The sequence below is a fragment of the Scyliorhinus canicula genome, chromosome 17, assembly GCF_902713615.1.
Source record: "Scyliorhinus canicula chromosome 17, sScyCan1.1, whole genome shotgun sequence".
Taxonomy (NCBI): Eukaryota; Metazoa; Chordata; class Chondrichthyes; order Carcharhiniformes; family Scyliorhinidae; genus Scyliorhinus; species Scyliorhinus canicula.
Genome location: NC_052162.1, coordinates 11,321,076 through 11,346,342, shown reverse-complemented (window position 1 = coordinate 11,346,342; position 25,267 = coordinate 11,321,076). Strand labels below are relative to the sequence as shown.

General features: G+C 50.1%; 1 protein-coding gene and 1 non-coding gene across 10 annotated transcripts in view; one reads left to right on the top strand and one right to left on the bottom strand.

Moving 5' to 3' along the window:
• The window catches only part of aff2 (AF4/FMR2 family, member 2), a 536,338-nt gene that overhangs the window by 324,654 nt on the left and 186,417 nt on the right, over positions 1 to 25,267 (bottom strand). The window lies entirely within an intron of this gene.
• Positions 25,079 to 25,152, top strand: trnan-guu. Its single transcript has one exon. It is a non-coding gene; the product is annotated as a tRNA-Asn (tRNA).

Here is a 25,267-nt window from a genome sequence, read left to right as displayed (position 1 = left end):
CCACAGGGCAGAGTTTCCATTCAGTTCCACTGGCTTCATTGCATAATTCAGAAAGAAATCATGGAATTTTAACATCAAACTATGTCCAGCACACATCAAATTTCTGCAATCCCCACCCACAAAACTGTCCATGCCCCTCGATCAAATTAATGAGCATTGGGGAGGGTCTGCTAATTGTGCCTCTTTATATGTCTTTGAGCAGGCTCCTAAAATGAAGCTGATTGATGGGCATGATAGGCATGTTGCAGAAGCTGATGAGTGCATTTCTCCTTAATTAACCAAGACACTGACAACTGTACCCCAATATAACTGGCAAATGGTCCCGTATATCCTTCCAAAGTCGTTTGCAATAATTTACAATCAGCTTGCTCAGAGGTGGGGGAATGAGAGTGTGATTAAAAGTGCTCTCCTCTGGCGATCAACCCATTTTCAGCTGCATTAATCAAACTGAACCAAGTTACTGCGCTTAAATGCATTAAGGAACACTTCTTCAAGCAAAATCATCTTTTAAAAATTCAAGTCTTAAAACGTTGCCCGCTTTCGCTAGCCCATGGTAGATTTTGTACGTCAGTATGCAAACCAGTTTGTACAGAAGCTATGGGGCGATTTTGAGCCCGCGTTAACGGTCAGCGTAAATGGCAATGCGGGACTAAATTCCCGCAAGCGTCGGCAAGATCTCGTTTTCCGATTTTCCACGTGCCTCACCCGCGACGTAACAAACCTCATTTTAACAAATTTTAATAAACTTTAATGTCATCACAGGGCTTTCCCACAATATGTTCTCCCTTCACTGTATATTCATTCAACAGGTTTTTAAAAACTTGACGCAGTCGAGGGGAATCAGCCAGTGCGGGAAGGTAAGTGTAGCTCCTGGGGGTGGGGGGCATTCCCTGTGTCCATGAGGTTGTGGGTGGGAGTTTATTTTTATCACAGAACGGGAAATCTTTGAAGATGGTGCCGCGATCCATGTGGGGCCGGCGTTCCAGGTTCTGTCAGGTGGAAACCACACCCCCAGTGTCGTTTGCCTGGAGTGCTCTAAATTCTGGAGAGAAAACTCGGCTGTGGAGCTACATGCTGATTTTCCCGCCTCAGCCAGGGCTCTGTGCACTGAGGGGAAGATTCCGACCATCTCCACCTTCCCAATGAGATCCCCGATGCAAGTTCAGACAGAATAACAAGTGCAATGAAAGGTGGGAGACTGTAACACGCTGGCCTTTACTTCAGATCAGATGTGGTTCAGCTTTCGGAATTATTATTCTCGGAACCAAAACATGGGGAGGGATTTTCCAGACCCACAGAAACCACTATATTTGTGGGTTACCCGGCGGTGGGGAGGGCGGGCCATACGCACCACCATAAATCATAGAATTTACAGTACAGGAGGAGGCCATTCGGCCCATCGAGTCTGCACCGGCTCTTGGAAAGAGCGCTCTAACCAGGCCCACACCCCCACCCTATCCCCATAACCCAGTAACCCCACCCAACACTAAGAGCAATTTTGGACACTACGGGCAATTTAGCATGGCCAATCCACCTAACCTGCACATCTTTGGACTGTGGGAGGAAACCGGAGCACCCGGAGGAAACCCACGCACACACGGGGAGAACGTGCAGGCTCCGCACAGACAGTGACCCAAGCTGGGAATCGAACCTGGGACCCTGGAGCTGAGAAGCATTTGTGCTAGCCACTATGCTACCGTGCTGCCCTAAATCTCAGTGGGAATGGAACATCCTGCTGGTAACCGATAGCGAGTGGCTCTGCTGCCAGGAAAACGCGCTAGGAGGCAGCCGGAAAGAGTTCTATCCAATATTAAGCACAATATTCAACTTGCACTGGCTATAGGAACTGTCATAGAATTACCATGGCGCCATCACGCTGAATAAAGCAGAAAGGAGGGAGACCACCGCAGCTCTGAATATAGTCAACTGACAATAATGAAACGTAAACTTCAATTCCTCTTATTATGGGCACGATTTGATGGAAATGAAACAGGGATCCCACCCAGTGGATCATGGTCCCCATGGGCAGGATATAACACATAAGGTGCTACATACGAAGGTATCAATTAGGAGCAACAGGAGGCCTCTCGAGCCTGCTCCGCCATTTAATATGATCATGGCTGGTCTGATTGTAACCTCAACCCCACATTCCTGCTGACCCCCGATAACCTTTCGCCCCCTTGTTAGTCAAGAATCTATCAACCTCTGGCCTTAAAAAAAAAATTCAAGGATTCTGCTCCCATCCTCTCTTGAGGAACAAAGACTCACGGCTCCCTGAGAGAAAAACCTTCTCACCTCTGTCCTAAATGGCGACCCCATTTAAATGACTGACTTCATTATCAACGCGCGCCCTTATACAGGGTGATCTGCATCTCCTGTTATCTTTAAAATTAGGGGATTGCTATTAAATTTGCAGCTCGTAGATCACTGTAAGTTTGATCTGTACTTGTGTCCCATAACATTGCATCCTTTACTGCCACCCACAAGCTGTTTTGATACGGCTGATGGTCAGGAGCTGTGGGATATACACCACGAAGGAGCCCCAAAACAGTGTGATTGATTGTGCACTGCGGGAGTCATCTTCGCACCAGGTAACTGCATGATAACCTGAGGGAATCTGGAAGCAGCTTGTATCTAGTGGTGTTGGAAAGGTGAAAGTACCGATTGAAAATCACTATTTCCCCGTGCTGTGCAAACCTTTTCATTTGATTCCTGCAGTCAGTACCTTAAAGCCACACACCACTCCCCTACCCCACCCCCCACCCCCCCCCTATTCCCCGCAGGATCGAGCCTTATGTTTTGTCTTGTTGAAATCGATGGCACTCACCTGAATGAACGGATAACTGATTTTCTCCCCAAGCTGTTTTAAGTGGAAACAGTCACTGAACTGGAATCAAAGTAGCCACTTTTCATCTTGGAGTTGTTCAAATTGCAAGCGAGCTTCTTGCAACTGCAGCACAGCCGCTGGACTAAAATGACAGCTTAAATTCCCCTTAACTGGAGCTCTGAAGTGAGCTTGTGCTTGCTGCCTCGTGTCGTTTCTTTGCCGTTCGGCTTTTGGGCAGTTGGTATTCCTTTTCGTCGGGAGGCTTATGCAAAGGTTATTATCAGAGGTGATTCTGTTTGGGACAGCAAGCCGTAAAATGAAGCGATGTTAAAAATCCGGGCGCAATGGTGACCAATTCAATAGAGAAGCTGCCCATGCTCAATCCATGTTAAGATTGTCAGGGTTTTAACGCTGACTTCTTCTGCGTCCCTCCAATTCTTCCAATCTCCCAGGAGAAATCCTGCTTTCAGCTACACAGGCCTCAGATTATGGAATTCTCTCTCTCAATCTCTCCGTCTTCTCATTTCGGGGGCCTCTTCAAAACCAGCTAATTGACCGGGTTTTTGCCCCTGAGCCTCCCCCCCCCGGTCTTCGGGCTGGATTCTTCAGTCGCGCCCGCCGCAGGATCGCCACGGAGGGGATGCAGATCATATCTGTCAATTGGCCTCGGTGAAAATTCCCGGTTGCCGGGCGGGCGAGGCCAAAGAATTCCACCCTTACCGTCCGCACTTGTTTTTCCTCATCAAAGTGCCTTGACATTTTCTGTTGCCTTTAAAGGTAATTGTCGTTGAATGATCTTCTGAAGTGAGACCGCTTTGAGTATGAAGTGGGACTAAGGGCTGGATTCCCTGGTCCCCCGCCGCCCCCCCCCCCCCCCCCCCCCCCCAGCTGCCCGTGTTTCTCGGCAGCAGAAGGCGGCGCACCACTAGCTAGCAGCGGGATTCTCTGTTCCCGCCGCTATCAATGGAATTTCCCAACAGAAGCACCCCACGCCACCGCTAAACCCGCAAGAGCTGAGGGGGGAGGCAGAGGCGGATGGGCTGCTGGCAGGACCAGAGAATTCCGCCAGCAGTGGACAGCCGGAGAATCCCGGCCTAAGTTTGGATTGACTTTAACGGTATGTTCCAGCTGGATTCAGCACAAATTGATTAATTCAACTCAGTATATTGCACTCTTTCCCTTTGCCATGCTGCGCTGTAAGCTGAGTAAAGCCTGAGGAAAGGTGCCCATGTGGGCATTGCCTGCATGTGCCCATAGACTGCGAAGGCGCAAAGTCACACAAGTCAACCAGTTGATGCCACAGCAGGATACTGAACGCGGACAAACCAGTGCCAGGCAACAAATCTGTGTATCCTTCTTCAAGCAACAAGCGCTAAGCTGTCAGGCAGACCAGCACCTGTGTTCCTTGAAGGACCAGGCACCCAAACGGAAAGTGATGCAATTTTTAAGGACTTACACATGTGCAGGGCAGAAGTTGACCATCTTTGCACCAAGTGCTGGCTCAGGCAACAAAACCGGCAGCTGCACCGCCGGCATTGCTCGGCAGATGATACAGTTCTTGGGGCAAACAAAAATGAAGGGTGTGGTCCACGCTGTCACGCTGCTGGGGTGGGATCAGAAAAACGCCGGCAACGTCATGAATTCTGAAGACAAAGTCCACATCCACGCAAACGGAGAACTCCCCCAGACATACACAGGCAACCCCCCCCCCCCCCCCCCCCCCCCCACCCCCACCCCCACCCCCCAAAACCACATGGACCTCCCCATGGAGCTCCCCAGAGGGACCTCCTTTGGCACCATACCCAGCAATGCCGGGGTGTCAGGGCACTGTCAGACGGCAGTGCCAGGTTACTGCCTGGGACTGACCCCCCACCCCCACACCTCCTGACATCATATCGGTGAAGGTGGAGATCCCAATGTAGGAGGGAACGGTACTGATATTGTAATTTATTTAAATAGGAGAGAACCTCATTACGGCAGAGGCTGGGGGCAAGGGTAAGTCTGACAATGAGATCTCGCCGGAGACATCGTCATTGTCTGACTCTCGCGGGATATTGTACCCGCGTCACCGTGTGCACCCGTCCGGCCGAAGTGTCTTGTGTGGTGTTGTGGTGAGTTCCTGGATTTCCCTGCAGTGTTGCTGTATCTTCACAGTCTTGGGTTCGGAGTGGGTGACCTATTCACACAACAGGTAGGACAGCAGCAGTGCCCACGACTTTGGGGCTTCAACATGACGGGGAGATAAAGAAAAGGCGACAAACAAGGCAAGTTCTGAGTGATGCCTTCTGCAAGTTGGAGTTGGACTCCTCCAGGCTTCCTGACAGAGACTGTCAGCCAATGCACCATGCCTTCTCCTTTGTGGCACTCCATCAACTTCCCATCTGAACCTCCTGCAACAGAACTCATCTGTGACCTCGCCCTCCAGTGAGCTAGTTAACAAACTATCCTTTCCTCCTGGGCTGGGTGCAGGCCATTCCTTTCCGGATGACTCACTGTGCGCAGGTCTCGACACTATAGCAGACTCCGAGCTTCATGAGGGGCCAGTATCTAAATCTTTCTTTTTATTCGTTCATGGGATGTGGGCATTGAAGGCTGGGTCAGCATTTATTGCCCATCCCCAATTACCCTTGAGGGGGACAGTTAAGAGTCAACCACATTGCTGTGGGTCTGGAGTCACGTGTCGGCCAGACCAGGTAAGGACGACAGATTTCCTTCCCTGAAGGACACTGGTGAACCAGATGGGATTTTTCTGACAATCGACAATGGTTTTATGGTTATCATTAGAATTTTTAATTACAGATATTTTATTGAGTTTAAATTCCATCAGCTGCCGTGGTGGGATTTGAACCCGGGTCCCCAGATCATTATCCTGGGTGTCTGGATTACTAGTCCAGCGACAATACCGCTATGCCACCGCCTCCCCCTGCGGTGCTGTATGCCATGGGCGCTTTTGCAGTCGGCCCCATGATATGGAGCGGCACTTCCTCCACAGGGTTTAGACGATGCAAACGTTTTTGTCCCCTGCCAAATCTCCTTTGCTCCCTTCCACTGTGTTCCATCTTGTCCTGCAAGAGAGGGGACAGAATGTCCTGAGGTTTATTGCATTGTGTGCCACGGCTGAATAGCTGACGGTCAGTGGAGTGGCAGTGAGCGGGGTTTGTGTGGCTGGCATCAATGGAACATGGGTGAGGATGAAGTGAAGTATCTGGATGTTAGACCTGAGTCCTAACTACCAGGGAGTGCGGCGAGGTGAGTGATGGGGGAGTGATGCATTGAGCAATGACAGAGGACAGCAGTGTGATGGGTCGGAGGTGCCATGGTAAGATGCATTGAATGGCCTTGACCAAGTGTATCAGGATACTGTACTTCTTATGATACTACTGCCAGGTTCTCATCCCCAGACTCCGGGGATTAACATACCTGTCCAACCGCTCTCACTCATTTCTCAGAGTGTCCTTGAGGATCTCCTGGTTCCCTACCAACACCCTTCTGCCCCCTACCCCCACCCCGCATCAATAATGGCTCAAGCATCACACCCCTCATCCTGAATCCCTCTTATTGGCCTTGGTCCATTTTCCATGTCTCAAATTGCAGCAAGATTATATTCAATGCGACTTCCCTTTGACATGGACAGACTGCCTTTAAGAAAAGAAGGCGGTCGGCAGCACGTGGTCTCAGCACAATACTGTTTAGCCCCTTGCTGACTGCTGAGACAGCCAAAGGAGGTGCAGTGGACTTCAGTGACAATGAACCCTCTCAGTCGCACCTGACCATCATGGTAGTGAGGAGGGCTCCAAGTTAACTTGCTACCTAACTCCAATGGAACTAGTGCTAACAGGCCACAACCTCCAAACCCACAGCAAAAAAACTGGGACAGCCGAGATTTTAACTCTGTTTGGATTACATGTCAACATTTCAATTAACCCTTCCACAACAAAACCTCACATCTCACTTTCCCTCTTTATCACTGGTAGCTCTTATTCTCCCATTGTTCTGTTAAGTATTGCAGCGTTTACGACTCTCTTATTGCGGCATCAATATAAATGTTAACAATAATTGCATAATGGAGATAAGATGACCCAACTTCATCCCTGAAGCCCTCATCCCTTGTTACCTCTAGATTTCACCATTCCAACACACTACAAGCTGAACTCTACACACCTGAGGTCATCCAAAACTTTGTTATCTATGTCCTCACCTTGCGAGTCCCATTCCCCTATCACCCTGTACGCTCTGACATACCTTGCCTCCTGGTCCAACAATGTCACAATTTTAAAGTTCTCATCCTTGCTTTCAAACCCCTCCCAAGCACCAAAATCTCCTTCTATCCCACAACCCTGCACGATATCAGTATTCCTCTAATTCTAGGCCTTGTGTGCATTCCCAGTGTTAATAGCGCCGCCATTGATGGCTGTGCCTCCAGTGTTTGGGCCCCAAACTGTGGAGCTCCCTTGCTACACCTCTCCCTCGCTCATCCTCATTTTCCTCCTTCAACATACTCCCTTAAATCTATCTCCTTGACCAGGGTCTTGGTCATCTGACCTACTCACTCCTTACGTGGTTCTGTGTCTTACTCTTGTACTGCTCCCGTGACCTGCCTTGTGATGTTTCATTACATTAAAGGTACTTCAGAAATGTAAGCTGTTGTTGTTCGGTGCTGTTCCCACTGCCTAGCAGCTGCCAGTTTCTTCAAATGACTTTCCAAGCTGTTTCTGTTGCTCGACCTTAAAATGACTAAAAACCTGGATCTGTTCCCTTGAGCTCGTTCACAATCGCTGGGCTGGATCAGTCCAAATAAAGCTCCCTAAACTGACTGCCACATCGATTCTGTACCAGCTAAGGGTTTAGCAACCCAATGTAATTCGGTTCGATGGACAAATATACATACCACGCCATCCCAGCATGACACGTGCAGGTTCACACTGCTGTGGGCATCTTGTCTTGCGAACACAGGCTGCGAATTCTCTCAAAAGGGCAAACACTGAAATACCCACTCAGCTCACGAGCTTAAAAGCAGGCCCGAGATCTCCCGTTAAAATTTCCAACTCTGGCAGCATTAATCTTAATCCATTGGAAAAAAGAAACGATTGAAAGCAGATGTGCTGGGAGGTTTGACTTTTGTAGATTTTTTTTTTTTCAGAAGCTTCCATGACAAAGTGAGGACATTGGGATATGGTTGCGCAATATAAACATGTAAGTACGTCAATGCACCTCCAGCAGCAGAGCAAATTAAACAGATTGATTTGATCACCTTCGAAGAGCGGAAAGTTTTCAGTCCTGAGAAGGGACAGGATTCTCAACGGCTTGCATTAGAAAATGCTTCAAAAACAACTTGCATTTGCGCAGCACCTTAACACAGTGGGACGTCCTGGGGAATGTGATTGAACAGAGTGTGGACAGTGAGACAAGGAAGGAGATATTCCGACAGGTGACAAAGCGTTTGCTCACACAGGTAATTTTTAAGGTGTGTTTTAAAGAAGGACGGTGCAATCTATCGGCCGCAGATGTGGCCAGCAGATCTTGGGAAAGGCCTCTCAAAGGCACTTTTAACTATGCTCGCGCTGGATGGAATGGCCACCCCACATCTACCAGTCTTGCTGAGGAGACTGCAGCCGAGCACCGTGCAGTACACGTCGCTACAAGCAGGAACCAGGAGGAACAGCACTTGGGGAGGTCTCCCAGGCAATCAGACGTCCCTGGCCTCCGGGAAGGGTTCGCACCCTGCACTTCTGGTGCCACTTGGGCACCATGGCATCGTCAGTTTGGCACCTTGGCAGTGCCACCTCAGTGCCAACCTGGCACTGCCAAGGCACCAGGATGGCATTTTGCCCGCACCGGGATCCGGCCAGGGGATGCCCTGACCGTGTGGGGTGCAGAGGGGATCAAGGACCCCGTTATAGGTGAGGTGGGGTGTTGGGGGGCCAAGGGGTCATGTCGGGGGGGGGGGGGGGGGGGGGGGGAGGTGATTGGAATGCCATTTCACTTCCTGCACTGTGCTCTGCTCCTCGGACACTAAGTACAGCCTCAGTGAGACATTGCTGTTATGACTTAGGTCAGGTCTTTGAGATTGGCCAATTAGAATACTTAATTTCCCAAAATTCACTAGACTCTGGGGTGGTCTCGGTGGATTGGAAAATAGCAAACGTGACACTACTGTTTAAAAAAGGAGGTAGGCGAAAGCAGGTAATTATAGGCCAGTGAGCTTAACTTCGGTAGTAGGGAAGATGCTGGAATCTATCATCAAGGAAGAAATAGCGAGGCATCTGGATGGAAATTGTCCCATTGGGCAGACGCAGCATGGGTTCATAAAGGGCAGGTCGTGCCTAACTAATTTGGTGGAATTTTTTGAGGACATTACCAGTGCGGTAGATAACTGGGAGCCAATGGAAGTGGTATATCTGGATTTCCAGAAAGCCTTTGACAAGGTGCCACACAAAAGGTTGCTGCATAAGATAAAGATGCATGGCATTAAGGGTAAAGTAGTAGCATGGATAGAGGATTGGTTAATTAATAGAAAAAGAGTGGGGATGAATGGGTGTTTCTCTGGTTGGCAATCAGTAGCTAGTGGTGTCCCTCAGGAATCAGTGTTGGGCCCACAATTGTTCACAATTTACATAGATGATTTGGAGTTGGGGACCAAGGGCAATGTGTCCAAGTTTGCCGATGACACTAAGATGAGTGGTAAAGCGAAAAGTGCAGAGGATACTGGAAGTCTGCAGAGGGATTTAGATAGTTTAAGTGAATGGGCTAGGGTCTGGCAGATGGAATACAATATTGACAAATGTGAGGTTATCCATTTTGGTAGGAATAACAACAAAAGGAATTATTATCTAAACAATAAAATATTAAAACATACTGCTGTGCAGAGGGATCTGGGTATCCTAGTGCATGAGCCGCAAAAAGTTGGTTTACAGGTGCAATAGGTAATTAAGAAGGCGAATGGAGTTTTGTTCTTCATTGCTAGAGGGATGGAGTTTAAGACTAGGGAGGTTATGCTGCAACTGTATAAGGTGTTAGAGAGGCCACACCTGGAGTATTGTTTTCAGTTTTGGTCTCCTTATCTGAGAAAGGACGTACTGGCGCTGGAGGGTGTGCAGAGGAGATTAATCCCAGAGTTGAGGGGGTTGGATTACAAGGAGAGGTTGAGTAGATTGGGGCTGTACTCGTTGGAATTTAGAAGGGTGGGGGGGGTTGGGGGGATCTTATAGAAATATATAAAATTATGAAGGGAATAGATAGGATAGATGCGGGCAGGTTGTTTCCACTGGCGGGTGAAAGCAGAACTAGGGGGCATAGTCTTAAAATAAGGGGAAGTAGATTTAGGACTGAGTTCAGGAGGAACTTCTTCACCCAAAGGGTTGTGAATCTAGGGAATTCCCTGCCCAGTGAAGCAGTAGAGGCTCCTTCATTGATTGTTTTCAAGATAAAGATAGACAGTATTTTGATGAATAAAGGGTTATGGTGTTCGGGCGGGAAAGTGGAACTGAGTCCACAAAAGATCAGCCATGATTTCATTGAATGGCAGAGCAGATGGCCTACTCCTGTTCCTAGTTCATATGATCTTTTGTTCTTAATATGAGTTCCCCGATTAGTGGCCCAATCAAGGAACCCCTTTCTTTGTATATAACAGTGTCAGATCCTGGTTGTTCAGCTATTGGTTTTGTAAATAAAAGGAATTCTGGTGAAGGGGCCTCTGCCTCCATGAACTTATTACAATTACCCACCGGGAACCAAAATAGCTAGACAGTGCTGTTAGATAGTGGGGTGGTTCCAGGTGCTGCAAACACTGGGAACAATCCCGCTACTCATGCCCAGAACGGACTCTAGATCACACCCAGAGAGCAAGATAGAGAACCAGAAAGGTTGAGGGAGGAACTCCAGAGCGGAGGACCTGGGCAGCTGGACGCATAGAATTCAGTAGTGAAGTGAAAATCGAAGATGAAGAGGAGGTTGGAATTGGTGCAGTGATCTCAGTGGGCGGTGGAATGGAGGGGATCACAAAGGTAGGGAGGGATTTGAAAACAAGCGGCTGAACTTTGCAAGAGGCATACAACTCACCACTACCCCCCTCCCTCCCTCGTCCACAGAAAACATTTTGAACACCACCCAACCCTCACTAAACAAGGCCATTCCACAACGATAACAGGTGTTATGGGCCAGAGTTTAGAGAACCCCAAAGTGTATCAATAAGTTCACCTGACCCACAACTTTTACTAGATTGTGGTATGGGGAACACACTGCCCACTCTGCAGGTGTGGTACAGCAGAAATGGAAAAGTATTTTTTAAAGCAAAACATTGTTTATTCTATGAACAAACAATGTAACCTTTTAAAAACATAGTGAACATCTTAGCGACCATCAATTCAAATACAATCCCCAAAGAATACAACACTAAGTAATCCTTAATAAATTCCCAAACAACGTTCAGAAGACTAAAGACCATTTTAACACAAAGATCAGGTTTAAATTCACTATTGAGAGCAGTTACTAATTTGAAAACCCCAAATGAACATTCATAAGCTTGCAGAGATTCACACACATCCTGCTGTGATTGCAGCTTCTCCAAAACTAAAATGAACCCAAACCCACCCTGCAGCAAAAAGCTTAAAGCGAAAGTAAAAAGCTGACAGACAGCCCAGCTCCACCCTCTCTCTGACATCACTGCAGTAAGAAACACCCATTTCTTAAAGGTACTTTCACTGCAGATATTTATCTACACACCCATTTATAAACACCCATTTCTTAAAGGTACTCTCACATGACACAGGCAGCGGGCAGCATGGACAAGGCGATGGTGGGTCCTCACCCCTCAGCGGGAGGAAGTCCCACCCTCAAAAGCTAGCACAAACCCCCCCCTCCCCCCCCCCCCCCCCCACAGATTCTCATTGGCCAATCCGATTGGCCGGCAGCCCGAGCAATCTGAGCAGCGCCAGAACTCAGTAGTCGGCCCTGCACGGATTTGAAGCAAGCCCAACAATTGAAAAAGACAGACAGGGCCTCCAGACCCAGCCTTGACTTGGGTCTTGGATGGGGAAGAATCGGGAGTGTAGATAGGGTGGTGGGGGTTTGGAGGGCGGGTTTGGAGGGCGGGGTGCCGAGTTTTGGAGGCCAGCAAAGTAGGGACGCGGGAGGGGGAGGGGCAATAAAATTTCAGAGAGGGTTCCCCTCTCATCCTCCCATCCCCCTCCCCCCACATCCCCCCAGATCCCCCCCCCCCCCATCAATGCACACAGTACAGCCTCAAAAGCACTTACCAACACCCACCCACCCCCGTTCCCGCCTTTTAAGCAGTTTGATTTAAAACGGCTCATCCACTCCCACCCGCATCAGCGATATTATAGCGTGGGAAGTGTAACGTTCGGGTCAATTGGCCTGGTAACAACCTCTCAATTGCCCGTTACTGATTTACAAATAGCAAGCGAGCTGCAGATTTTGCCACCCACCCACCTCCCATATTACGGGGGACTGGGTGGCGTTGGGCGGGAACGTGGTGGGCTGGCCACCCACCATACTGTGCGAGCCCGGCGCTGGTCCATAAAACCCTGCCCAAGGAGAAGAAGTTTAAAATGATGATGCGGCATGACTGGGAGCCAGCGTAATTCAGCAAATTCAGGGGAGGGTGATGGGTACAGGCAACACGGTAGCAACAAGAAACACTGTCACTCCATAGCGCCAGGGTCCTCTGTTTGAATTGCAGCTTGGGTCTGTGCGGAGTCTGCACGTTCTCCCCGTGTTTGCGTGGGTTTCCTCCGGGTGCTCCGGTTTCCTCCCAGAAGTCCCGAAAGACGTGCTCGTTAGGTAATTTGGACATTCTGAATTCTCCGTGTACCCGAACAGGCGCCGGAATGTGGCGACTAGGGGCTTTTCAAAGTAACTTCATTGCAGTGTTAATGTCAGCCTATGTGACAATAAAGATTATTATTATAAATGGGTCCGAATTAGGATGTGGGCAGTATTTTTCCCAGCTGGATGCATGGGGGTGGGCGGTGAGGAGGAGTCTTAGAGCTGTGCAACAGATATACCGGCCAAAGTAATCTGCATAATTAAACAGCTTAATCTTTCCCCCATTTATTCATCAGTTGGAAGACTGACATCTGCTTTGATTTAGTATCACAGTTTCCAGAAATGACGGCCTGTTTTCTGCTCGCCACGACAGAACCGCAGTGTACGGTGACTAATAATTGACATTTCATATAAAACACTCCATCGAGGCCGCCCTTACTCGAATCCATTTGCTGGATTGCCAAGCAATTTGCCACATGTGTCAAGTGCTCCCATTAATAGCTAGACCCTCTCAACATGCTTGAAAAAAAATGCAGAGCTTCAAATTGACATCAGAGAAGAGTTAAACATGGTGGTGCGACAGACCACGGATATTAGTCACCAGCAACAATCCATTTTATTTCCACCCGAGGATCCATATGCACTCCCAATGAGATCATTTTGTTTCATTTCAATCTGATGTCAGGACTTTTTTTCATTTTTCCTTTCCAGTGTGAATTTTTCCAGTTCTGGCGGGAACATAGGAAAATTGTCAAAATAGAGGAATGGCCCAAAACGTGCGATGTAAATCTTAATTCAGGCAAAGGGCACCAAACGGACTTTCTTTTTACTTGCTAAAGCTCACCATCCGATGTTTCAATTTATATCAGTTCGCCCGCAAGGTTTCTCTCATTTTACCTCGACTTGACTTGAACCTCGCTGGGTTTTAACTTGCAGCTGCCCAAGTGATTCCGATGTTAGACCTGCTGCAGTTGGGCAGCACACTCACGACTCTGAGTCAGGAGGTTCAAGTCCCACTCTGGGATTATAGCACAAGAATTAAAGCTCATTCTCCCAGTGTGGGCCTGGGGGAGTGCTGCGCCGTTGGAGGTACTGTCCAAAGTTTTCCGGCCATTCCCGATGGCAGGATCTTCCAGTCCCACTCATAGTGAACCCCAATCCCCCCCCCCCCCCCCCCCCCCCTGCCATGGGCTCCTGGGCGGCAGAGTGAGCAAGCCATTAAAAAAGCTGTTGACCTCGGCAGGGCTGGTAGGTCCCATTGCCAGCCAATGGCGGGCTGCCTTCGCTTCCACAAAACACACTAGGGTGCGGGGTAGGGTGGTGGAGTTTGGAAACTAAGCCCAAAGTCCTCCTCACTAACATCTGGGAGTCTGTGCCACATGGGGAGATGTCTCACACACTCGTCAAGCAACAGCCTGGCACAGTCACACATGGCAGAATCATACTTTTTTTATAAATTTAGAGTACCCTATTCACTTGGCTTTGACAAAGAGTCATCGGACTCGAAACGTTAGCTCTTTTCTCTCCCTACAGATGCTGACAGACATGCTGAGATTTTCCAGCATTTTCCCTTTCATACCCTATTCACTTTTTCCAAGGGGAATTTTAGCGTGGCCAATCCACCTACCCTGCACATCTTTGGGTTGTGGGGGCGAAACCCACGCAGGCACGGGGAGAATGTGCAAACTCCACACGGACAGTAACCCAGGGCCGGGATCGAACACAGAACACAGAAAACAGAACAGTACAGCACAGAACAGGCCCTTCGGCCCTCGATGTTGTGCCGAGCAATGATTACCCCACTCAAACCCACGTATCCACCCTATACCCGTAACCCAACAACCCCCCCCTTAACCTTACTTTTTAGGACACTACGGGCAATTTAGCATGGCCAATCCACCTAACCCGCACATCTTTGGACTGTGGGAGGAAACCGGAGCACCCGGAGGAAACCCACGCACACACGGGGAGAACGTGCAGACTCCGCACAGACAGTGACCCAAGCCGGGAATCGAACCTGGGACCCTGGAGCTGTGAAGCATTTATGCTAACCACCATGCTACCGTGCTGCCCATCGAACCTGGGACCTCAGTGCCGTGAGGCAGCAGTGCCAACCACTGCAGCCTTGTGAGTCCTCAACATTGACTCCATGAAGTTTCATGGCATCAGGTCAAACATGGGCAAGGAAACCTCCTGCTGATTATCATGCGCCATCCCCCCCTTAGCTGGCGAATCAATACTCCTCCATGTTGAACACCACTTGGAGGAAGCACTGAGGGTAGCAAGGGCCAGAATATACTCTGGATGGGGGGGGGGGGGGGGGGGGGGGGGGGGGACGACTTCAATGTCTATCACCAAGACTGGCTTGGCAGTAACACCACAGTCCTAAAGGACATAATAGCTAAACTGGGTCTGCAACAGGTGGCAAGGGAAACAAGAGGGGAAAACATACTTGACCTCATCCACACCAACCATGACCAAAATGGTCGGAGTGGGCGCCGCACAGTCTTTGTGGAGACGCAGTGTCATCTTCATATTGAGGATACCCTCTATCGTGTTGTGTGGCAATGCCACTGTGCTAAGTGAGGTAAATTAAGAGCAGGTCTAGCAAGACTGGGCATCTGTGATGCACTGTGGGTCATCAACAGCAGCAGAATTATATTCAACCAAAACCTGTAACCTCATGACCCAGCGTATCCTCCACTCTGCCGTTACCACCAAGCCAGGGGATCAACCCTGGTTCAATGGAAAGTGCTGGGGGGGGGCATGCCAGGAGCAGCATCAAGCATACCAAAAAATGAGATGGTGAAGCTACAACACAGGACTACTTGTGTGCCAAACAGCAAAAGCATAATGATAGGGCTAAGCTATTCCAAAACCAATGGATCAGATATAAGGGCCGGGATTCTCCAACCCCGCCGGGTTGGAGAATCCCTGGGGGGAGATGGGAATCCCGCCCCGCTGCCCCAACACCGGCTACCTAATTCTCCGGCGCCGTTTTTCAGGCGGCGGCAGGATTCCCGCCACACCAGTTGGGGGCTGTTGACAGCGGCTCCCCCGGGGATTCTCCGGGCCCGGATGGGCCGAGCGGCCATCCAGTTGGGCCAGTCCCGCCGGCGTGAATCACTCAACTCACGCATGGCAGGACCTGGCAGGTGAGTGTGCGGGGGCGGTCCTCGGGGGGGGGAGGGCACAGGGGGATCCGACCCCGGGGGGGGGCCCCCACCGTGGCCTGGTCCGCGATCGGGGCCTACCGATCTGTGGGCGAGCTGGCTCCGTCGGGTTCCGCCACATTGCCCGGGGGCCGGCGGGGAGAAGAGAACTCCCGGGCATGCGCGGAAATATGCCGGCCAGTCCGCGCATGCGTGAGATCACGGCGGCCATTCCGCGCATGCACGAACTCGCGCCGACCGTTCGGTGCCGGCTGGAGCAGAGGGGCCAACTCCGGCGGCAACCTCGCCCTCGAGAAAGGAGAGAATTCCTCACCTTGGGAGGGCCGTTGACGCCGGAGTCGTTGGCGTTGGTTTTCCCGCCGGCGTGGGGACATAGCCCCATTTTCCAAGAATCCCGCCCCGGATCGGCGGACCTACCACCTCCATCCATGATTGGCAGTGGACAATTAAACAACTCACTGGAAGAGGAGGCTCCACAAATATCCTCATCCTAAATGATGGAGGACACCAGCACATCAGCGCAAAAGAGAAGCTTGAAGCATTTGCAACAATCTCCAGCCAGAATTGTGAAATGCTCCATCTCGGTCTCCTCCAGAGGTCCGCAGGAATCACAGATGCCAGTCTTCAGCCAATTCGATGCTACGAGGCCTCAGGTGGGTATCGTGCTGGCTGCAGCCATGGACTCCCTGGGGGCACTGCCATTTGAAAAGGCTGGCAATTCTCAGCAGGCAGGACCGCTGCCCACGGGGTCCTTGATCGCGGGGAAGGCCCAATGCTGGCCTGTAAAGCGCCTGGGCGCCACATAATTCAGTGGGCCTTCCCTCAAAGCAGCGATTATGAGGCTCCTCCTGCGCCTCCATTAAATCTATCCCTGTTACTCTGCCGTCCATTGAGCACCGAACGATTCAGTGAGAACAGAATTACGGCAGGCTTTCTCAGGAAACCACAGTGGCCGCATACCTCCAATTACAGCACAGAGGTCAGAAAAGGAAAACAGGAGTAAGATTTCCACTACACTGTTTCAGCAACGGAGGGTCAGGTCCATCTGGAACCCTCGCCAGAACAACGGCATAAAGATGCAGAAAAAGAACATCCTCTGCAGTGATCGAATGATGGGCAATAACTGTTACTGGTCGCAGGAGTGTTGCCGACGGTGATATTTAGGCTCCTAATCAGGATTCAGATACGGATTGATGATGTGTGGGCCAGAATGCAGCAGAGCGCAAGAGCATTGGAAATCGCTTCAATGTTCTATTTTGGGACCAACAAAATGTCACCAGATCACTAATGTAAAAAGGGACTGACAGCTGAACAAAATGCTACCGCTTTTGGAGAATTGAAGAAAAGCAACGCAACTATCGGGATTTAAACAGAATGAGGGTAAGTCTAAATGCTCAGCATGTCATCCACCTGAATCGAATGGTTTCTCTCTCCGCAGATGCTGCCGGACCTGCTGAGTTTTTCCCGCACTTTCTGTTTTCGTTTCAGATTTCCATCACCTGCGGCATTTTGAATTTTGTGCGGGTCACGATAATTCTGGGAAAGGGGGTTACTGGACATTATGGTCCTGTCCACATTTTCATCTCCACTGGCTTCTGACAGAAAGGGAACTGGGGACTTGTGTAACGGGCTGCTGATTCGATTTTGCCCATTTTATACTCTGGCCCAAAGTTACCGCTCACGGATCTTTCCACTTCGAGAGGCGGGATGGTGAGTTGACAAATAAATGTAAGGATGTTATGCTTCGGTTATGCAGGGCATCGGCGAGACTGCAGGCGAGATTCATTACTTCAGAGACTAAGGACTGTATTCTCTGATTGCCGACGTCGCATTCGCCGATTGGCCGGTGAATCCGTTTTGACGGCGAAATTTGGGGGTGGCGCCGTTTTATGGCTGCTCCGCCCCCTCCAAAACTGTTACTGGTCGCAGGACTGTTGCCGACGGTGATATTTAGCCTCCGAATCAGGATTCAGATACGCGTTGATGATGTGTGGGCCAGAATGCAAGACGTCATCGATGAGTACGCCGCACGCCGTTGGGACAGCCTCAGGATGCCACCTGAAGGCCCTCCCACAATGCGGAATGTGTCCAGCACCGTCACAGTCGGGGGGAGGGGGAGCCGTTCCGCTGGCCGGGTGGGGGGCTTCGGCGGGGGTTGGGGGACTGGTTGGGGGGGGGGGGTGCCGTGGTGGTGAGGGGGGTTACAGGGGGGGCAATATCTAGCACACTGGGTATGCATGCGGCTGGCGCCACGTTGTACGGTGCGACCACCGCAGGTCGCAGCCACGAACCCGGCAATTCTCCGTCCATATCTGCAGGTAAAGTAGGGGCCTTTACTTGGCGCGGCTGCTAGACCCCCACCGAGCGAAGCATTGGTTCGGGGGCATCGACGACCCATGTTCTGGACATAGCCACGTCATTGGAGAATCCAGCCCTCAGTGCTCCCACCAGCGGAGAATCAGGACTGTATCCCATTGGTGCTCGGAGCGTCACTAAGCTGGTATTCACATGCCTTTGCTCTGGTAAATTATGCATGGCGACAAACATGCCAGTTTCCCTGCGCCTTCTGGTTTCGGCCTCCATTTTGAATAGGTCCCCCGATCCCAAACGCAAATGGTGACCCCACTTTGTTGACTCCACTTTGACAAGAGGAACACTCCCAATCCCTTATCAAGGAGGGGCATCCTCCGCCTCACCATGGGATTAATGGGTCACCACCCCACACTGTGAACACATGAGGGCGACCCAACTGCCCAATCCCCCTCCACTGGTCCCCCATTCAGGTCCTGCCCACTGACATTGCCAACGGTGCACTGCCCCCGGCACTATGGCACCAACATCCTGCCAGTGACACCCTATTGAGGGGGGGGGGCGGGGTTAAGGAGGCTAGCTCATTGCTCATGTGCCCCTTCAGGCTTGAATGCATTTGAAGTACCCTCCATTGGTCCTAACAGCAATGTTCCTAAATAACCTTCTTCTGATTGACAGCTGCTGGCCACTTCAACACTGCTCAGTGCTTTCTGGAGATAGAAAAGAGGAAGTGAAAGCTCGTAGCATTTTTGAAGTGGCCAGCAGCTGTCAATCAAAACAATGTTCTTCAGAAACTTTGCACTGAAGGGTACTTCAGATACATTCAAGTGTGAAGGGGAAGATCAATAAGCAAACATTCAGACTGCTGTGTTTAAACCATTAAGCTGTCAATCAAAGGATAATTAAAGGTACTGGCTGAAGTGGACTGAATACTAAGCATTGTAAAGGATCTCATGGTATTTCAAGGCTTTTCAAGTGTTGTGGGTTTTTTTGGAAGGCTTCATAAAGCTGTAGTTTTAAAGCATTGGGCTGAGGGAGCAGATATGAGGTAAGGGAAAACCTTACTTCCTTGCATCTTCAATAAGCTGGCGGATCTGCTCATCAGCTGTCAGGCGGAGCAATTCAGAGTGAGAAGGCCACTTCATAGTTTAAGCAGGTCAAACAAGGATGAAGATCATGAAGAAAGAGCTGCCTGAGATCACCATGCCAAGAGTGATCTTCAGGTTGCGCAGGGCTTGGAGGCACAAGACGCCCATTCTGCGGAAAAGTCCCAGGGTCAACCCCTGACCCACAGCCTAAGCCCACCCAACCCCCCAGGAAACCTCCCTCTGAAGCCTGGCAGCAACAGAAGGGCACAGGAGCAATGGATTTACCTCCCTGACCACCCCACACTCCACCCCCCCTCCCTTCGGGAACCAGCATGCCTGGACTGCCCTTGGCAATACATGCACCAAGCCGTCTTGAAATGAAATGAAATGAAAATCGCTTATTGTCACGAGTAGGCTTCAATGAAGTTACTGTGAAAAGCACCTAGTCGCCACATTCCGGCGCCTGTTCGGGGAGGCTGTTACGGGAATCGAACCGTGCTGCTGCCCTGCCTTGGTCTGCTTTCAAAGCCAGCAATTTAGCCCTGTGCTAAACAGGGTTACCACCATGGGGGTCTGTACTGACCCTCTGACAGTGCAGCACCCCCTCAGTACTGACCCTCTGACAGTGCGACACTCCCTCAGTACTGCCCCTGTGACAGTGCAGCACTCCCTCAGTACTGACCCTCTGACAGTGCAGCGCTCCCTCAGTACTGACCCTCTGACAGTGCAGCACTCCCTCAGTACTGACCCTCTGACAGTGCGGCACTCCCTCAGTACTGACCCTCTGACAGTGCAGCCCTCCCTCAGTACTGACCCTCTGACAGTGCAGCGCTCCCTCAGTACTGACCCTCTGACAGTGCAGCACTCCCTCAGTACTGACCCTCTGACAGTGCAGTGCTCCCTCAGTATTGCACTGGAATGTCAGCCGGGCTTGTGCTCAAACTGCTAAAGTGGGGTATGAAAGCAGACCTTCAGACTTAGAAGCAATAATTTAATCCAATGGGTATGATTGACACAAGCAAATTAAATGGCTCTCTGACATGCCGGCCAACACAGTGCCAGGATACTCTTTGTGAACACTGGGTTTTCCATGTTGAATTTGCTTGGTTGATTCAAGAGCCTAATAAACAGAGGCTGATTGAAGGGGATGTCAGGCACATGAAGTGGAAGAAAGCATCTAAAAAAAAATTGCTCCAATTTATCTTGGTTATTTTATTTATTATTAAGATTATAATCTTCTGGAACATCAACTTGTTCCATTGGGTTGGAGAATCATCTTGGTCTGCGATTGGGTGGCAATCACTAACTGTGTGACTCCAACCCTGAGTGGAGCCTCTCCCAGACGGAAAAGGATTGACCCTAAGTCTCCGTCTCGTGAGGTATAGAGCTCTACACTGACACTTGCTGCTTGTATTGCAATGACTCCAGTCTACCCAATCAACAATTGTTTATAATTGAGTTGCAGCCGAGTGGCACGGTGGCACAGTGATTAGCACTGCCGCCTCACAGCGCCAGGGACCCGGGTTCAATTCCAGCCTCGGGTGATTGTCTGCGTGGAGTTTGTACATTCTCCCCGTGTCTGCGTGGGTTTTGTCCTGGTGCCCCACGGGTTTCCTCCCACAGTCGAAAGATGTGCGGGTTAGGTGGGTTGGCCGTACTAAATTGCTTGTCGTGTTCAAAAGGTTAGGTGGGGTTATGGGTGACAGGGATAGGGTGGGGCAGTGGGCTTTGGTAGGGTGCTCGTTCAGAGGGTCGGTGCAGACTCGATGGGCCGAATGTCCTCCTTCTGCACTGTCGGGATTCTATGATTCTCGTGTAGGAATGGCAGTCAGCCTGTGTCCTGTACAAACTAGGGTGAGCTCCATGTCCCGCACAGGGGTGATTCCTATTCCCTTATAACTGACCTGGCTCAATCTATGGCTTGTGTAATTTGTAGGTGCCACCCTCAAAGGCCCATCACCAGTCTCTGAGACTCCTCGTAGCTGTGGCTACCAGGTATCTGGGTGCGGCCCTCGCCAGTTTGGGTATCTTGTTTTTTTGCAGCAATGAGTGTAAAGTGTCGCGTGATTAGAGTAACTTTTTAAAAATTTATTCTTTCAAAAATGGGCAGTCGAATCACAGACTGGTAAAATCTCTACTGTGCAGAAGGAGGTCGTTTGGCCCACTGTGTCAGCCCCAAACCTCCTAAAGAGCACCCTGCCAAGGCCCACGTCCCCACCCTATCGCCATAACCCCACCTAACCGTTTTGGACACAAAGGGCAATTTATCATGGCCAAACCACCTAACCTGCACATCTTTGGACTGTGGGAGGAAACCGGAGCACCCGGAGGAAACCCCCGCACACACGGGGAGAACGTGCAGACTCTGCACAGACAGTGACCCAAGGCCGGAATCGACCCGGGTCCTTGGCGCTGTGAGGCAACCGTGCTAACCACTGGGTCATGGTGCAGTTACACAGTATTAGGGCAGCACGGTAGCATTGTGGATAGCACAATGGCTTCACAGCTCCAGGGTCCCAGGTTCGATTCCGGCTTGGGTCACTGTCTGTGCGGAGTCTGCACATCCTCCCCGTGTGTGCGTGGGTTTCCTCCGGGTGCTCCGGTTTCCTCCCACAGTCCAAAGATGTGCAGGTTAGGTGGATTGGCCATGATAAATTGCCCTTAGTGTCCAAAATTGCCCTTAGTGTTGGGTGGAGTTACTGGGTTATGGGGATAGGGTGGAGGTGTTGACCTTGAGTAGGGTGCTCTTTCCAAGAGCCGGTGCAGACTCGATGGGCCGAATGGCCTCCTTCTGCCCTGTAAATTCTATGATAATTACACAAATCTATAACTTCAGTTGCCATTTTATGGTGCACGTATCCCATGTGCATCCTCCCATACAAAGTGGACTTTCTAACTGACCCATATACTGAACACATTTACCTGACCACAGCTGTACATTAAAAGCCCAGATGGCCATTCTCCATGTGCGCAGAGTCTTATCCCACAAGGAATCTTTCAAAATAATTTTTCATTTTCTCAGGAGTTTAACGTTGATGTAATTTACATTAATGCTCAATTTGTTTTCCTTTTTTCTACATAGAAAATGAGTCATGATTAGCAAATTGATCTGACATGAACAGCAAGTGCAATTTGCATTACATAAATGGAAGGCAGCGATACAGCATCCTCCACATTATCGGCCGGTTATTTCTGCGCAGAGCTTTGACAACAGCAGAACACTATGGTTCCAGCCATCACTTACTGAACAGTGAAGAGGGATATGAGTAAAATAATTATGTCGATGGAAAAGATTAAGAACAGAGATGTTCAATTACTCTCCACACAGAGCAGAGGGACAGCAAAGTCACTGAAGAAAAAGAATCATTACAATGAAGCTGAGTGTGCAACTGATTTAATATCTATTTGGCCCTCTCTATACACACACACATAGGTGCACACATGACCACATGCAGACAGACACATACACGCCAACTCCGCTTTGGCCATTTCAGGGACCCCCAGCTACATTTTAGGCCCATCCAGCAACTACTTTGTTGCTTATTAGGGCCCCCCACCCCTTTAAAAGAGCAGAACCTGCCTCCAAGAGCTGCCATTCAATCAGAGGGCTGCCAGCAGCGCCACTAAGAGCAGTGGCCACTGCTGGGACTGCACCCAGCTGTGAGGAAGCAGCGACGGATGCCATCCTCACAGCAAGGTCAGAGGGGGTCGGGGATTGTTGGAGCCCATCAGGATTACGGGGTGAAGCAGGGAGTTGGTCGGCATGGGGGGGGGGGGGGGGGGGCTCTGTGGGCCACAGAGTGCCCGAATAGGTGGACTTTCAGCCCCCACCCCAAACCCACAGGGAGGTCACCGGGTTCACCACTTAAGTGGCACATTTGGTCTCAGGATGGGAGAGGCATCCTCCGCCCCTCCAGGCTGCTGGTAAAATGCTGTGGCAGCGGGCAGCACAATGGTTAGCACTGTTGCTTCACAGATCCAGGGTCCCAGGTTTCGATTCCCGGCTTGGGTCACTGTCTGTGCAGAGTCTCCACGCTCTCCCCGTGTCTGCGTGGGTTTCCTCCGGGTGCTCCGGTTTCCTCCCACAATTCCCAAAAGACGTGCTTGTTAGGTGAATTGGACATTCTGAATTCTCCCTCAGTGTACCCTAAGGCGCCTGAGTGTGGCGACGAGGGGCTTTTCACAGTAACTTCATTGCAGTGTTAATGTAAGCCTACTTGTGACAATGAAGATTATTATTATAAAAGGTGACGGCTCCGGAACCCCCATCACCTTCCTTCACCATTTTGTGGAACCCCTGCCTCCAATTTAAAGGGTTGCTAAAATATTGGCTTCACACTGCAAACATACACAGTACAAGTACATATACACATGACCGCATGCACACACGTGCATACATACGCACGCTGTTCATACATGCATGATCACACACATACATGACACATGCAAATGTACACCTCTATGTACACAGAAAATATGAGCATGTATACATGTGCACACACACTCACCTTTCTGTACATATACCAGTAGAATGTGAACAAACAGAGTTTATTGATAACAAGGATCAATGGTACAGAAGCCACTGGCATCTCTGCCCTGAAGCAGCATTGAGGTGCTGATCCAATCTTTACATCTTTGCTACCTGGCTGCCTGTGTATTCTGTCAGGAGAGGACTCTGTGGTGATCATCCGTTTTTGGTCCCCATTGGTCCCCAGAGCCAGGCGACCCTCCTTTGCTGTGTTGTCCTCAAGAGACAGGCACCCCAATCCACCACACCCTTTCCCTTTAACGTTTCTGTGCAACCTTCCAAATTAATCTATTCACCCCAAATTCTCCTTAACCATCATACACACAAGTCAGACATTTGTAAATCAATGTAACGATTGGTTGATGATCAGATCTTGGGGCTTGCATTTAGCATAACACTTAATGCCTTTAAGCTTCAACTTGGCTTCAACTTTAAGCTTGGGTCACTGCCTGTGCAGAGACTGCACATTCTCCCCGTGTCTGCGTGGGTTTCCTCCGGGTGCTCCGGTTTCCTCCCACAGTCCAAAGATGTGCAGGTTAGGTGGATTGGCCATGATAAATTGCCCTTAGTGTCCAAAAAGGTTAAGTGGGGTTACTGGGTTCCGGGATAAGGTGGAGGCGTGGGCTTAAATCGGGTGCTCTTTCCAAGGGCCAGTGCAGACTCGATGGGCCGATTGGCCTCCTTCTGCACTGTAAATTCTGTTTCTATGTTCTTTATACCAGACATCCACTTCCTCCTCCATCCCGAAGCTTTTCTCACTCGGGCAACATTAGTTGCAGTTTGGTCTGAGCCCGTTCCAGCTCCATCTCCCGCAGCCGGTTGACCTATTTCTTTAACAACTCCTTTTCTTTCTCTTGATTGATCACCTGAAGTACCTTTGGATGAACTGACAAATTCACGTGACCCCTCTGGGACACAGTCTTTAACCTGTGTCCAAATTCATTCCAACTGAACTTTGTTTCCCAACTGTTACATACCCTAAGTCTCACTCAATGGACAGCTGATCTGTCTCCGATACTTCAGCTATTCTCCTTGGTTTTTGAACCTCCTTCTCAGTGTGTGCTGGTTTTACTCTTAGTCCGTTTGTTTCATGGGAATGATTCTCCATCAACGTTCCAACCTTGACTTCCAGCTCTTTGCGGGAAATTCCTGACCAATGACATTTTCCACCGGCCTAATACTGTGTTACTGAACACCTCAGTGTTCTTCCTTGATTACTGGAGCTTCCTTTTGGCCAGAATAACATTTTCTTGCCGAATAAGATCACAACCAATCTCGAGTCGCTCGCTCTGCTTTTGCAATCCGTTCCGTTTTTCCAACTTTGATTCTCTTTTAAGGTGATTCCAACATGGATCAACTTCCCATCCCAGTCTCTGTGGCGCAATTGGTGAGCGCGTTCGGCTGTTAACTGAAAGGTTGGTGGTTCAAGACAACCCAGAGATAGTGCTCAGTGTTTTATGAGCGGCACGGTAGCCCAGTGATTAGCACTGTTGCTTCACAGTGCCAGGGTCGCTCTCTGTGCGGAGTCTGCACGTTCGCCCCGTGTCTGCGAGCGTTT